The sequence below is a fragment of the Manis pentadactyla genome, chromosome 12 (genome assembly GCF_030020395.1).
Source record: "Manis pentadactyla isolate mManPen7 chromosome 12, mManPen7.hap1, whole genome shotgun sequence".
Taxonomy (NCBI): domain Eukaryota; kingdom Metazoa; phylum Chordata; class Mammalia; order Pholidota; family Manidae; genus Manis; species Manis pentadactyla.
The window spans coordinates 22365192-22379810 of record NC_080030.1 but is presented as its reverse complement, the minus strand read 5'-3'; the positions used below and the strand labels follow the sequence as shown (position 1 = coordinate 22379810).

The 14619-nt window shown below is 36.3% G+C and overlaps 1 pseudogene; it reads right to left on the bottom strand.

Moving 5' to 3' along the window:
- LOC130679763 (mast cell carboxypeptidase A-like) overlaps window positions 1-14619 on the bottom strand; it is a 39607-nt pseudogene that overhangs the window by 18638 nt on the left and 6350 nt on the right.

Below are 14619 nucleotides of genomic sequence, written 5' to 3'. Positions count from 1 at the left end.
GATGCTGGCCATCCTTACTGGTGTGAGGTGATATCTCATTGCGGTTTTAATTTGCATTTCCCTGATGATTAGTGATGTGGAGCATCTCTTCATGTGTCTGTTGGCCAACTGAATTTCTTCTTTGGAGAACTGTCTCTTCATATCCTCTGCCCATTTTTTAATCGGATTATTTGCTTTTGGGGTGTTGAGGCATGTAAGTTCTTTATATATTTTGGATGTTAACATCTTGTTGGATATGTCATTTACAAATATATTCTCCCATGCTGTAGGATGCCTTTTTGTTCTCCTGATGGTGTCTTTTGCTGTACAGAAACTTTTTAGTTTGATGTAGTCCCATGAGTTCATTTTTTCTTTTGTTTCCCTTGCTCGAGGAGATGCATTCAGGAAGAAGTTGCTCATGTTTATATTCAGGAGGTGTTTGCCTACGTTGTCTTCTAAGAGTTTTGTGGTTTCATGACCTACATTCAAGTCTTTGATCCATTTCGAGTTTTCTTTTATGTATGGGATTAAACAATAATCCAGTTTCATTCTCTTGCATGTAGCTGTCCAGTTCTGCCAACACCAGCTGTTGAAGAGGCTGTCATTTCCCCATTGTATATCCATTGCTCCTTTATCATATATTAATTGACCATATATGGTTGGGTTTCTATCTGGGCTCTCTAGTCTGTTCCATTGGTCTATGGGTCTGTTCTTGTGCCAGTACCAAATTGTCGTGATTACTGTGGCTTTGTAGTAGAGCTTGAAGTTGGGGAGTGTAATGCCCCCAGCTTTATTCTTCCTTCTCAGAATTGCTTTGGCTATTCGAGGTCTTTTGTGGTTCCATATGAATTTTAGAATGATTTTCTCTAGTTCATTGAAGAATGCTGTTGGTATTCTGATAGGAATTGCATTGAATGTACAGATTGCTTTAGGCAGGATGGCCATTTTGACAATATTAATTCTTCCTATCCATGAGCATGGGATGTGTTTCCATTTATTGGTATCTTATTTAATTTCTATTAAGAGTGTCTTGTAGTTTTCAGGGTATAGGTCTTTCACTTCCTTGAGTACATTTATTCCTATGTATTTTATTCTTTTTGATGCAATTGTGAATGTAACTGTTTTACTGATTTCTCTCTCTGTTAGTTCATTGTTAGTGTATAGGAATGACACAGATTTCTGTGTATTAACTTTGTATCCTGCAACTTTGCTGAATTCAGATATTAGATCTAGTAGTTTAGGGGTGGGTTCTTTAGGGTTTTTTATGTACAATATCATGTCATCTGCAAACAGGGACAGTTTGACTTCTTTCTTGCCAATCTGTATGTCTTTTATTTGTGTTGTCTGATTGCTGTGGCTAGGACCACCAGTACTATGTTGAATAGAAGTGGGGATGGTGGGCATCCTTATCTTGTTCCTGATCTTAAAGGAAAAGCTTTCAGCTTCTTGCTTTTAAGTATGATGTCGGCTGTGGTTTTATCATATATGGCCTTTATTACGTTGAGGTACTTGCCCTCTATACCCATTTTGTTGAGAGTTTTTATCATGAATGGATGTTGAATTTTGTCAAATGCTTTTTCAGCATCTATGGAGATGGTCATGTGGTTTTCATTCTTTTTGTTGATGTGGTGGATGATGTTGATGGATTTTCGAATGTTGTACCATCCTTGCATTCCTGGAATAAATCCTACTTGATCATGATGGATGATCTTTTTGATGTATTTTTGAATTTGGTTTGCTAATATTTTGTTGAGTATTTTTGCATTTATGTTCATCAGGGTTATTGGTCTGTAATTTTCTTTTTTGTGGTGTCTTTGCCTGGTTTTGGTATTAGAGTGATGCTGGCCTCATAGAATGAGTTTGGAAGTATTCCCTCTTCTTCTACTCTTCAGAAAACTTTAAGGAGGATGTGTATTAGGTCTTCCCTAAATGTTTGATAAAATTCATCAGTGAAGCTATCTGGCCCAGGAGTTTTTTCTTAGGTAGGTTTTTTATTACCAGTTCAATTTCATTGCTGGTAATTGGTCTGTTCAGATTTTCTCGTTCATCCTTGGTCAGCCTTGGAAAGTTGTATTTTTCTAGAAAGTTGTCCATTTCTTCTAGGTTATCCAGTTTCTTACCATATAATTTTTCATAGTATTCTGTAATAATTCTTTGTATTTCTTTGGTGTCCATAGTGATTTTTCCTTTCTCATTTCTGCTTCTGTTTATGTATATAGACTCTCTTTTTTTCTTGTTAAGTCTGGCTAGGGGGTTATCTATTTTGTTTATTTTCTCAAAGAACCAGCTCTTATTTTCATTAATTCTTTCTATTGTTTTATTCTTCTTGATTTTATTTATTTCTGCTCTAATGTTTATTATGTCCCTCCTTCTACTGACTTTGGGCCTCATTGGTTCTTCTTTTTCTTGTTTCATTAATTGTGACTTTAGACTGCTTATATGGGATTGTTCTTCTTTCCTGAAGTAGGCCTGTATTGCAATATACTTTTCTCTTAGCACGGCCTTGGCTGCTTCCCACAGATTTTGTGATGTTGAATTGTTGTTGTCAATTCTCTTCGTATATTGCTTGATCTCTGTTTTTATTTGGTCATTGATCCATTGATTTAGAAGCATGTTGTTATGCCTTCATGTATTTGTCAGATTTTTCATTTTCTTTGCATAATTTATTTCTAGTTTCATACCTTTGTGGTCTGAGAAACTGGCTGGTACAATTTCAATTTTTTTGAATTTACTGAGGTTTTTTTTTGTGGCCTAGTGTATGATCTATTCTTGAAAATGTTCCATGTGCACTTGAGAAGAATGTGTATTCTGCTGTGTTTGTGTGTAGAGATCTGTAGATGTCTAGGCCCACTGTTCTAATGTGTTGTTCAGTGCCTGTGTGTCGTTACTTATTTTCTGTCTGGTTTATCTGTCCTTCAGAATGAGTGGAGTGTTGAAATCTCCTAGAATGAATGCATTGCATTCTATTTCCCCTTTTAATTTGGTTAGTGTTTGTTTCACATATGTAGGTGCTCCTGTGTTGGGAGCATAGATATTTATAATGGTTATATCTTCTTGTTGGATTGACCCCTTTATCATTATGTAATGTCCTTCTTTATGTCTTGTGACTTTCTTTGTTTTGAAGTCTATTTTGTCTGATACATGTACTGCAACTCCTGCTTTTTTCTCTCTATTAGTTGCATGAAATATCTTTTTCCATCACTTCACTTTTAGTCTGTGTATGTCTTTGGGTTTAAAGTGAATCTCCTGTAGGCAGCATATAGGTGGGTCTTGTTTTTTTATCCATACAGTGACTCTATGTCTTTTGATTGGTGCATTCAGTCCATTTACATTTAGGGTGATTATCAATAGGTATGTACTTATTGCCATCACAGACTTTAGATTCATGGTTACCAAAGGTCATGGTTAACGTCCTTACTATCTAAGAGTTTAACTAAACTCACTTAATATGCTAATACAAACACAATCTAAAGGTTCTTTTCTTTTTCTCCTTTTTCTTCCTCCTTCATTCTTTATATATTAGGTATTATATTCTGTACTGTTTTTCTATCCCTTGATTGACTCTGGGGGTAGTTAACTTAATTTTACATTTGTTTAGTAATTAGCTGTTCTGCTTTCTTTACTATGGTTTTATTACCTCTGGTAACAGCTATTAAACCTTAGGAACACTTCCATCTATAGCAGTCCCTCCAAAATAGACCATAGAGATGGTTTGTGGGAGGTAAATTCTCTCAGCTTTTGCTTATCTGGAAATTGTTTAATCCATCCTTCAAATTTAAATGATAATCTTGCCGGATAAAGTAATCTTGGTTCCAGGCCCTTCTGCTTCATTGCATTAAATACATCATGCCACTCCCTTCTGGCCTGTAAGGTTTCTGCTGAGAAGTTTGATGATAGCCTGATGGGATTTCCTTTGTATGTGATCTTATTTCTCTCTCTGGCTGCTTTTAACAGTCCGTCCTTATCCTTGATCTTTGCCATTTTTATTACTAAATGTCTTGGTGGTGTCCTCCTTGGGTCCCTTGTGTTGGGAGATCTGTGCACCTCCATGGCCTGAGAGACTCCTTCCCCAGATTAGGGAAGTTTTCAGCAACTACCTCCTCAGATACACTTTCTATCCCTTTCTCTCTCTCTTCTTCTTCTGGTATCCCTGTAATGTGAATATTGATCTGTTTGGATTGGTCACACAGTTCTTTCAATATTCTTTCATTTTAGAGATCCTTTTTTTTCTCTGTGTCTCAGCTTCTTTGTATTCCTCTTCTCTGGTTTCTATTTCATTTATTGTCTCCTCCACCATGTCCAACCTGCTTTTAATACCCTATATTGTGTTCTTCAATGATTGGATCTCTGACCGGAATTCATTCCTGAGTTCTTGGATATCTTTCTGTACCTCCATTAGCATGTTAATTATTTTTATTTTGAATGCCCTTTCAGGAAGAGTTACAACATCCATGTCATTTAAATCTTTCTCAGGAGTTGTATTAATAATTTTACTCTGGACCAAGTTTGGCATTTCATATTTGTATATGGCACCCTCTAGTGTCCAGAAGCTCTACTCTCTGGAGCTGCTCAGCCCCTGAAGCAATGTCAAGGGTTGCAGGGGAGTGGTACTGGTGCCTGGGGGGAGGAAAGTGTCCTGCTACCTGGCTGCTATGCCTGCCTCCACTGCCTGAACTAGTGGGCTGGTCACACAGGTATAAGCTTTTGTCCCAGAGCAGCTGGATATGGATGCCTACTTTCCACAAGCAGCTGGAATCCCAGTCTCCCCAGGAACTCTGCCTGCCCCAGCTTTCCAACCCCAAAATCATGGGAGTATGATGAAAGTACCATGAAATGTAGGTTTGTGCTCCCAGAGCAGATTTCTGGAGTCAGGTATTCAGCAGTCCCAGGCCTCCACTCTCTCCCTGCTCAGTTTCTCTTCCTCCCACATGTGAGCTGGGGTGGGGGAGGGTCTTGGGTCCTGCCAGGCCACAGCTTTGGTATGTTACCCTGTTCGGTGAGGTCTGCTGTTTTCTCCAGGTGTGTGCAGTCTGGTGCAGTCCTCTTTCCTGTTGCTCTCTCAGAGTTAGTTGTATTTATTATATTTTTGTATTATATGCAGTTTTTGGAGGAAGCCTCTGTCTCACCTCTCACACCACCATCTTTAATCCTTTTCTCAGATGTTTCTTTTCACTAAAATCTGAATAACTATCCATATGTTCATTTTAACCACTGGTATTTCTCAACTTTTTTCAGACCAGGAAGAGTCAGGACCAGAGACCTCTCTTCAGATTATTTAAATTTTTGCCTGTGTGGAATGTGCCTGATTTTTAGCAAGCTAGATATATTAAGTAAGGAATAGTTTGATAAACAACCCCATCCCCCACTTCCTCCCACACAACAAAATATCCATAAGAATTCTATGATACTGATGATTATCTTTCACTTTTTAGATTAGAAAATTAACACTCACTCAGGGAATACCTATCTTCTCTGAAAAAAGTTTAACTCATTTTGGTGTCTAGGCACTCTATAGCTGTTTTCCTTGACATCAAGTCTGCTACTCACAGTTCCATGAGGCAGTAAAGTTCCTATTGAGGTCAGTGCCAATGCATTTGGAGTTTTGATTCTTGGAACAATGTTTTCTCCACATGCGGTTCTGTGGGATGGAATGATGGAAGTGTTTACACCAAATCAGTTTGCATTTTTCAGTTTGATCATTTGAGATCCTCTCTGCAGTTATTTGAAATATTTCTAGTTAACCTGAGGCCCATATAAAGAAAACTATATTGTTTTCTTATAACTTGTAATATTTTCAGAAATTTTGTTTTTTATATTAACATTCTAAGACCTTGATTAAAAAGTTCTGTTAGTTTTAAAAACTGTTCTTTTGTTCGCAGTAATAGAAAATGACCAATGATGTTCTGAAGTTACCTAAAATTTAAATCATAAGTTCATTTTATCTTTCACCATCTATAGATTCAGATATAATACAAGTTAAATTGTGACTGTTGAAGCATAATTTTCAGAAAGGAACTTGATGTGATAATATATAAATATAACAGTATAGTAATGATCATAACATAGTTATTACTGCATAGTATAAATTTAATAATACTGAAAGTTCCATATTAATCTTATTTAGCAATATCAGGGCAATGAATAATCCTTTAAAAAGACAGATAAACAGATATCTGTGTCACTCTTGCATATTTTTTTTTTGAGAGGGCATCTCTCATATTTATTGATCAAATGGTTGTTAACAACAATAAAATTCTGTATAGGGGACTCAATACATAATCATTAACCCACCCCAAGCCTGATTCTCAACAGTCTCCAATCTTCTGAAGCATAACAAACAATTTCTTACATAGTGAATAAGTTCTTACATGGTGAACAGTGCAAGGGCAGTCATATCACAGAAACTTTCAGTTTTGATCACGCATCATGAACTATAAACAATCAAGTCAGATATGATTATTCATTTGATTTTTATACTTTATTTATATCTGAATCCCACATTTCTCCCTTATTATTATTTTTTTAAATAAAATGCTGAGGTGGTAGGTAGATGCAAGATAAAGGTAGAAAACATAACTTAGTGCTGTAAGAGGGCAAATGTAGATGATCAGGTCTGTGCCTATAGACTAAGTATTAATCCAAGCTAGACAAGGGCAACAAAACATCCACGGATCTTGCATATTTTTTTGTACAGTTGTTCCACCTCAAATTCCACCCCATGTTGATGGAATACAATGTCTTTTGGAGTCAATATGTTCATAATGTCTTTAAATGACTTTTATTCTTAGCTAGAATATGCTTTTGCTATATCTTATAACAAATTTCCTTTATAATTACTGCTTTATTTCACTTTTGCACATTATTAGCTTCAAGCGCAGAAAAAAAAATTATTTCAAGGTCAGGTCCCTCTGCAACTAGGAAATCATGCTTGCTTCAGTCTGAAATTGAGATTTTTTTAAAAAACATACTTTTCTGAATTGGAATTAACTGAAATTAAAGTTTAAACAAAAAAAAACCTTAAACTTAATACTCAGCAATCAATCTGCATTAAAGTCAGTAAATACAGAGTAGTACCTGTGTCCATGACCAAATAAATCCATCAACACTGAACACAGGAAGAACATAAAAATTCATTTGGTACAGGAGTTTGGTCATAATTTTGTTTTTTCCATAAGTTTCAGTTGCCTGTAAGGGTAGGAGAAAATTAACATATTGGTGTACATTTTAGCTAGTTTGTGGAAGACTGTGGTCATAATAGTAAAAACTACCACTCCTTAAGTCATTTGGCCAAGGTCACATGATTTCAAACATATTTTCCCTAAACTGCCTAAAAATAGGTGACCCATATAGGTGACAGAAAAAGATGACACTTATTTAGACTACTGAAATTAACTGAACTAAACATTCTTTAGATGACCATTTAATTATTAAGACTTGTAGCATTCTGAATAAAGCATGCAAGATACGTTTCATAGAAATAATGGAGGCCAAGTGAAAAATTGTCAGTACAACTTGTTTTAAATGGAGTCTGTTCCTCACATCCTTTAGGTAAAGATAAGCATAGGGATAAGCACAAATTATAAGCAAAAATATAAATATTGGAGAGGATTCAAAATTAATTATGTATAGGATCAAAGAAAAAATTCCTCAAAATGCTCTATTAATAAGTCAAGTATTAGTTTAATTAATAAAAAACTTAAGCGTTTAAATTGACCAATCAAAATTTTGGTCTCACATTGGACTGAAATTTCTCCAGTTATCTGGACTCCTATGGCTACCTGAAATCTCTCTTAACATTCTTGGAAAATGTTTCCCAGGTATGTGTGTACCAGAGCCAGGAGATTTCTTATACCCTCTCACGTGTGTTCCTTTGTGGGCTGAGTAAGCGGAGCCCTCAGTCCTCAGCTGAAGAGCTAAAACACCGCAGGATACATCAGTCCCTGGAAGATTCATTCCTAGTGAGAGTATGGGAGCCCAGACAGCCATTGCCATGCATATTCCATCAGCATGTTGTGTGCAGAAAGCTGGTGGCAAAGGGAAAATTAAAAGATAGTAGGGGTCAGAATACAATGGAGTGAGAAGAACAAATTTATAGAGTGGATTTGCCTTTTAAAAAGGGGAGTTATTTTTTACTTAGAAAGGAAATTTAAGTAGGAAAATTCAAAGTGCATTCACGTCCAATTAAATATTTAAACAGGAACTAAAGGTTTGTACTCTGAGCTCATTGAAGAAAGACCACATTTGCAGGTTGTAAAATGGATAGTTTCAGATTTTTCATATTTAAATATAGGAGAATCCATATTATAGCTAAAAAAATTTTCTTTTAATTTTATAAACTGTCAGCTGGAGTCAAGGAGTTTGAAGGAAGGTGTCAATTTTATAAAAACTGCAACAATGAGTAAAATCCAGAGCATTTATTTCCTGATGGCACCAGATGTGGGCTCTTCTAGGTAAGTGGAACTGCACTCATTTGGAAAGGGGTGTTGCTGCTCAGTGAAGTGCTGGAGTCTTGACAATGGAAGGAGAATTGTGTGTGTTCCAATTCACTCGCCTGATAGACAAACCACTGGCAGAATGCTGGGGAGATCCATTCTCGTGCATGAATGCCACAATCCATAAAAATAACCTTTCTTCTTTCTTCTTTTGTCCCCATCTATTTAAAAATAGACTTCAGATACTATTTTGCTTGAACTCACACACTGATCCCTTTTTGTCCAATAACTCATTCATATTCTCAAAGCAACTCTTTCCCCTGTCCCCTGTTGAATGAATAACTTTTTATGCACATACTGTTCTCAGGGAGGGCCATATCCTTATGTCTATACATAATTCATAATCTAGTACACGGTATATTTTTCAAAACTTTTTCCTAAGGTCAGAGTTGCTTTTAGAGTTAAAGTCACAAAATAATTATTTTTCTGGCTTCATAAACAGGATGCTTAGCCTGAAATGGAAAAGAGTTTGTAGTGGCTGGATATTTGCAGGGCTGTCATTTTGAAGAGAGTTTTGATTTGTTTTGGGTGGTTGGAGAGAATGAGTGGATGAGAATTCAGGGTAAGGAAGGGCTTCCCAGGTAGTAAGGGGATGCTTCAGGGAGCATCTTAGGATGTGAAATTTAGGAGCATCTTAGGATGTAAAAATTAGCGGCAGCTGAACGTCAGTTGTCAGCCTGCTTATAGAAGGGAATTCTCCATCAATAACAGGTGGAAGTGCCCCACTTACTGTTCCGGGATCCTATAATTCTGTAATACTTAAATGTCTCTTTTCTTCATGACATTCAGCCATCAGTTTCACTGAGTTTTAATGGGTGGAAAACTGCTTTATACATCAGGGACATAATAAACTCTTACAATAAAGATATGGAACAAAATACCGGTCTTGGTCAGCCCACAGTGTCTGACAAATGGTTTACTCAGGGATTTTTTTTGGTTCCATCTAAAACCACCTGTCATTTCTGTTCTTGAATGGGTGTTTACAATATGTCCTTCAAAAAAAATAAGACTTTTTATTATCTCAGAATTAGCTAATTGTGTCACAAAGTAACTTTTGAACTCATATTTTTCAACAGTAATAAGAATCAGTAGTTCTTAAATTGTTTTAACCTTAAGAACATATAGTGGGTTATCCTCAACAGTTCTAATCTTAATATGAGAGACCATTTCAGGACACTTCTGCACCATTTTATCCATCCAAGCAACAATCTTAAGAGCAAAACCAATTTTGAGGAATTTGAATGAAAGAAAACTAAATGACAAGAAATGTTGGATGTAACATTTCTTTTTAAAGTACAGGCATTTTATTCTGTACCTTGTCCCAGTTACTGTATTTTGCACAGTTGTGCTTGCCTGGGATATCTTCCTTAACATCAAACTGTTTCTCAATCTCTTTTTGCAGATCATGAATCAAGATTCTGTTTGACAGGAAAATGATAAAATACACATTTACCACAGAAAGAAAAAGTTATCTTTCATTTACAGAAAATTCCTCTTCCTTTTTCTCTTAGATCAAGTTTGCCCCATTTCTTCATTATTCTCCAACTATCCCTTTTAGACATGTCATGTGTCTGGCTTCAGATCTTCCCACTTATGTAGAGCTGTGCTGTTCCACATGGTAGTCTAGCCACACATGGCTATAGAGCACTTAAAAAGTAGAGCTTGTCCAAAAATAGAGATTGCTGGATGTGTAAAATTTACTCTGGATTTTGAAGACTTAGCATAGAGTCATGTGAAATATTTCGCAAATAAGTTTTATATTAATTACATTTTGAAGTAATACTTTGGATATACTGGGTTCAATAAAATATATTGGTAAAATTAGTTTCGCTTGTTGCTTTTGACTTTGTAAGTGTGGCTACTAGAATATTTAAGATCGTACACTGGCTTGCTTTATATTGATATTGGTCAGCACTGTTCTGTCACTCCCCAACTTTCTCCAAAGCACACATATTCACATACACACAACACGGGCAGCAATGGATATTCTTATGCACAAATATACTGACCATCTCGCACTTGGAAAGCTGAGAAAAAACATGAGTAATAACACTAATAGTAAGCACTCACCATGTGCCAGTCATTGATCAAATCACATGTACATTAACTCATTTAATCTTCACATGAGATTAATATCCTCATTTTGCAGATGAGAAAATGGAGGCACAAAGTGTTTAAATAACTTGCCCATGGTTACAGAGCTAGAAAATGGGTAGGCTGGTTTGGAGGAGGAGAACTGAGATGCGGGAAGAATCATTGGGGGGGCTAATGTTGGCGACCAGAAGGCTTATACCTCTTCCTTCTGCTGTACTTTCATCTCTTCTTGAGTTATCATTTTATTGAAACCATGGCTTTAATTGTGAGCTGATGGTTGCCCATATTTGTGTCTCTAATTCTGGACTCTCCCTGAACCTACCACTCCTCTGCCTCTCCTGCGACTGGCACATGCAACGGCCTGACGTTTTCTCTTGGACACCTATTTGCTTAATATGGGCCAGGTGCTGCTTTACATGCATTATATTATCTTGCTAATATTCTCACTATCTCACATATGGGACATTGTTGCTCAAAAAGTTTAAATCCTCACAATTTGTGTGTGGTGGAGTTGGGAATTTGAACGCAAGTATGCCTGACTTGAACATTTATGTTTCAAAAATGCCACTGTCATCAGATGCATACGTTTTTTTGTGTATTTTGTCTGTTTTGAAATTTTCTATTGTGCTCCTTTGATCTGTTTTCCTATTCTTGTATAAGAACTAAACCATATTTAACTACAGTTTTAATACTGAATTTTAGTCTTTAGTAAAATGTTCCATTCTTTTTACAAAATTTTAGGAATTTCACCTGTTTTTAATAAATGCTTTGTCAGAATCATTTTAGAAATTAATGGAATTGTTAGAGAAAAACTGTGCTTTGGATTAGAATTATGTCAATTTATGAATAAATTTGAGAAGAATCTTATAGTTAATAATGGACCATAAAATAGGTGATTCAAATTCTTCAGTAAAATTTTATTTTTTTGCTTATTCATTGTATTTTTTGTTACTCTTGTGAGTGGCTTTTCCCCCATTAAACATATGAACTGCTTATTATTCATATATTTAAAAACATTGCTTTGATTATACTTATCTGTTAACCACTTTATTGGTTTAAAAATGATTTTTTTACTCTAAGATGTTTTTAGTTATGTCTTTAGGGCTTTCTGTATATTCTGCAAAACATTGTATTTTGCAAAAAATTGGTTAATCTATTTACCAAAGTCAAACTTTTCTCCAATAGCTATTTTTCCCCCTTTATTGCATTGACAAAACTCTAAATAATGGAAAATAATAGTGGTGAAAGAAGGCATTTTTTTTCTTTTGGTTTTAGCAAGAAAACTCATCTTTTACCATGAAGAATAATGACTGCCACTTTGAAATTCATATGGCTCTATTGATAGGATCAAATTATTATTGCCCATTGATACATGGTTGTAATAAAACTTGTTGTTAGGTTCCTTAATATGTTAAATACTATGGTATAACCATATATAGATTTACCAACACCCTCACAAAAAACATTGTTCAACTTATTTTAGATACACTTATAAAGAGCTTGTTTAACCTAGAAGGAATGCGTTGGATAAAACTACATAAACATGACTTAGCAAACACTGAAGTCATAGTGGTCCTCTGGTGTCAATCCCAATGACCCAGTATATTTTAGTGACTTAAATAACTGTTGAGGTTATTATCGTCTTACAGCACTGCATGCAGGCATGTTGGTAATGCTACATTCTCAACCAAGCATAACCTATATTCAGTATACTTCATTTTGCAGGGTAGAGCACTGTAGCTTCAGTGAGAATATTTAAAATAATGGATTCTTTGAAGTCGTCCTTTTCTGAAAATTTCCTCATTTGGATTATCTTCTTTCCTATTGATTCTATATAAAAAAGGCATTACCCACCTTTTGTTGCTTATGTATTTTCCATCTGTTAGCAGTAAGTCCTAGATGGGAAGATGCAGTCTATTATTTAGCATTCATTCTAGTCATTTAGGACAGTATCGTGCACTCTTTCACTTCAATAAATTCTATCAAATGAGGAAGCAGTGATTTAGTGGGAAGAGGCTCTGTGGTCAGACACTCTTGGGTTCCAACCCAGGTTTGGCTACTTAATGCTTAGTGTTACCTTGGGTGGGTTAACTATTTCTCTGAACCTCAGTTACTCACTTTTACAATGGGACCAACCATGCCAGCCAGGACTGTGATGAGAATGAAATGAAGTGAAAGATGGGAAGTGATTGGCAAGCCATAGGCACCCAGTGAACCTCAGTATAATTCTTTCACAAAACTGATGACTCCTTCACAGACTAGCATGTCTTTGGACCAGGCCTTGGTAGTGTGTGGTTGTTTGACTCTGAGTTCTTACATTTCCTGTCATAATGAATTGTGACACTGGCAGAGCCCACTCTTCTTGGTTCCTTCTTGCTGATTGACTAACTGATCTGAGTTTCGAGGCAGAATATAAAGAAGGTATACTCCTAATTAGAGATTTTTTAGCACATGATACCAAGTACTGTTCATGAATATTGATTTTCATTAACTTCACTGACAAGCACATTATTATGCAGATTATATCTAACTCTATGCTTGGCTTTTGGCTTACGATAAACCTGGGATTTCTGAGAAAAAACATTGTGACAACAAATTTGGAATCAGGTGGGACACTTTGTAGTAAAACTCATACAAGGCCTGAGAAGGTTGGAAATTATATTTTGGGTGGTCACTACACACATAGTTAACTGTTTTAAGCTCCAAAGAACAGCACGTGGCTTTTGCTCAATCTGCATTAATAGAAGTGGAGGAATGAGGTGAAAGAGAAATTTTATGGTCGTAGAGGTTGATTTGTGACCTAAGGCAGTATTAGTCACAGGAAGCTGGTATCTAAGAATATTTTTAGACTGACACATATCAATTTATATCTTGTGATAACAGCAGCAAAAGAAAATCGTGTGAGCTGAAATACGACTTTTCCACAAAGCAGCTGCACGAGGAAATCAGAACCATGCCAGACACCTACATTTAGGAATTTATTTTAACAAATTAAGCAAATCTCAGAGTGCCAAAATAATATCTGAGAGAAAGTAATTTGGTTTCATCTGCTTAAGACTGGCCGCTGGTTCATGCAAGGGCTCATGAAAATAACATTTGGCCCTAGCTCTTAATTTCCAGCCTTAGGTTTAATTTCTAGTCCCTGTCAGCAAGAGAAAGGATAAACAATTATTTAATAATGTAAATGGCTAATGTTTGTTGAGCTTTTCATATGTGCCAGGCATTCTGCTCAACACTGTGTTTACATATTATCATTTAATGCTCACATCAACACTACTAATTGGTACCATTATTACCCCCATTTTTATAGAGGTTAGGTAGATTTCCGAAGCTGACATAACTGGTAAAATAAGGTGGCTCGTAATTGAACCTAGAGATGTTTGGCTTCAGTACTCTAGCTGTGACCATTTATTATAAAACAATGCCTCCATCACAAGGAGCAAAATCCTTGTGTCCTGTCCCCAGCCCTGTAGTTAGTCTTCTTGTGCAGTAAGGCTTGTGCAATGTTTGCCCATATGACCAGCTCTCCAGGAAGTCTTGTGACATTTGTAACAGGTATCAATATAACCTGTCAGAACCAAGGTCAGAAAGCAGGTAAGAAGTTTAGGGAAGAGGCAAGATGAATTCTATTTTGATGATTTCAAGACTCCCTCCTTCTGATACTTTTAGAGTAACAAAGAAGGATGGAGAACTTTGGGCCAGTATATACAACTGCCATAGACTCGGTGTGTGTGTGTGTATGTGTGTGCGCGCCCTGGGGAAGGGAGGCAGAGTCACTGTGACGGTGCCTTATGGGCTGGTCTGGACCGCTCCCTTTTCCCCATGCCTGCACACCAGCAGGATGCGGGTTACTCAAAAAGCATGATTTCCAGTTTACACAAGATCCCATTTGTTCTAGTAGCTCCCTAAATGGGTTACCTTGTATCAAACTCGACATTTATTGACATGGATTTCCCAATACTTGAGTCATACCTTTGTGTTGGATAATAAATGTTAAGGCACTAATTTATTAGGAGGGAAAGAGAGCATCTGGTGATAGCTTCTAGCTATCCTC